This window comes from Bubalus kerabau, chromosome 5 (assembly GCF_029407905.1).
Source record: "Bubalus kerabau isolate K-KA32 ecotype Philippines breed swamp buffalo chromosome 5, PCC_UOA_SB_1v2, whole genome shotgun sequence".
Taxonomy (NCBI): Eukaryota; Metazoa; Chordata; class Mammalia; order Artiodactyla; family Bovidae; genus Bubalus; species Bubalus kerabau.
In genome coordinates, this window is record NC_073628.1 from 19,127,916 (window position 1) to 19,129,720 (window position 1,805).

The window sequence follows — 1,805 nt, forward strand, 5'->3', positions numbered from 1 at the left end:
GGTGCCTGTTTGGTGAATTAGTGGCCCTTGTGCTGGCCATTCCCTGCTCAACCAATGGCTGAGCATTCCTGCTGGTGGGAGGTGGGGAGACTTTATTCAGGATGCTTATGACTCTGAGGATGGCAGAGGGATTACCTCTGCCCTCGGGAGCTGCAGAAGAGGCAGATGTCTTGGTGTAAACAGGCTGCAGTATGATTAATTGCATTGCAGAGGTGCGGGAAAGGTGGCCCTCTGCCTGCAGAAGGAGGGGAGCTCAAGGATGAGCAGGAGCCACCAGCAAGGACAGGGAGGGCATTTCCAAGGGCACAGAGAGTGGGAAGACACATGCGTCTGGTTTCTTGAGACCGATTAAAGGATATATTTTAGGGGAGGGAAGCAGGTCGGGGACAACAGGAGGGACTGAAGTTGGAAATATAGTTTTCAGTTATCCAAAGGCATATCCAGAGACCCCCAGTGGGGTCTTTATCCCCTCAATCCAAATGAAGACCATGTCCAAATGAGAAAATTAACAGCTACATAAAGAGCTTTATTTATTTATTTGGCATCAAAGTGCCCCCTTTTTAATTTTTAATCAGAGGATCATTGCTTTACAATGTGGTGCTGGTTTCTGCTGTGTAACAGTGTGAATCAGCTGTAAGTATACCCACATCCTATCCCTCTTGAGCCTCCCTCCTGCCTTCCTCTAGGTCATCACAGAGGCTGAGCTGAGCTCCCTGTGCTATAAGGCAGCTTCCCACTAGCTGTTTTATACATCGCGGTGTATACATGTCCATGCTACTTCCCAGGTTGTCCCAGCCTCTTTCCCTGCTGTTTCCACAAGTCCATTCTCTACAGCTGCCTCTCTATTCAAAAGTGCCCTTAAAAAAAGAAAAAAGAAAGAAATCATACTGATGAGAGATATTTGTTTTTCATTTCATTTTGTTTTAGCAAAATGTTTTGTTTATCTTGGCTCAACAAAATAAAGATCTGGCAATTCTATGCCAGAAGGGAAGTTTCCAGGTCTAAATTCTTGAAGCTACTACTAGAGAGTCATTGAGATATATGGAAATAAGGAGCAGGTACAATGTCGATTAATCTCTTAGGAGGACAGAGAAAGGTTTAGAACTTCTCGGCAATTTCCACTGATGAGGTTGGCAGATGGAACGATGCTCACGGTGGAGGCTGTAGGGGAGCCAAGGGCAGAGACAGTTTGATCTGTTTTGATGGCTTTAATCCCTGCTCTCCCTCATGAGAGGTGTGAGCTATTCGAGCTGCCTCTTGGTCCTCCTCTGCTCTGTGCTCTTGCCCCCTCCCTGGGAGGGAATAAAAGGTGTCCAAGCTCTGCGTGCAGCTCAGACCCGATCGCCCATCTTTCTGCCTTTCAAAGCGACAGCTGACAACTGTGATTTCTCATCTCCAGGTGCAAAGGAAATTGCCCCTTGTAAGAGTCTGCATGTCTCAGGCCCCCGCTCCCCCACCCACACCAGGGTTGTTTTGGTGCCTGTCAGTTGAATTTGCACTAATGAGATTAAAGTCGGTGTGTTGGAACGTTCACACATTTTTGCCCAGATCCGTTCAAAATTCCTAAGGTAAGAACTTGCCTGAATCAATATAGTAGTCATTTCAAATCTTGAGCTGTCCCTTGTAGGGCACTTCAGTCATTTCGTTGAAACAAGAGAACAGCCAGGGGCCCTGGAAACAAAGATGTGAAGAGGGATGAGGGGCAGGGGCTGGGTAGGCTGCTCTGGGGGAAAGGGGGTTTCAAGTCCATATGGCAACATTTGGTTAGTTCAATAATTTCTTACTCTAGCTGGGATTTTACTCTA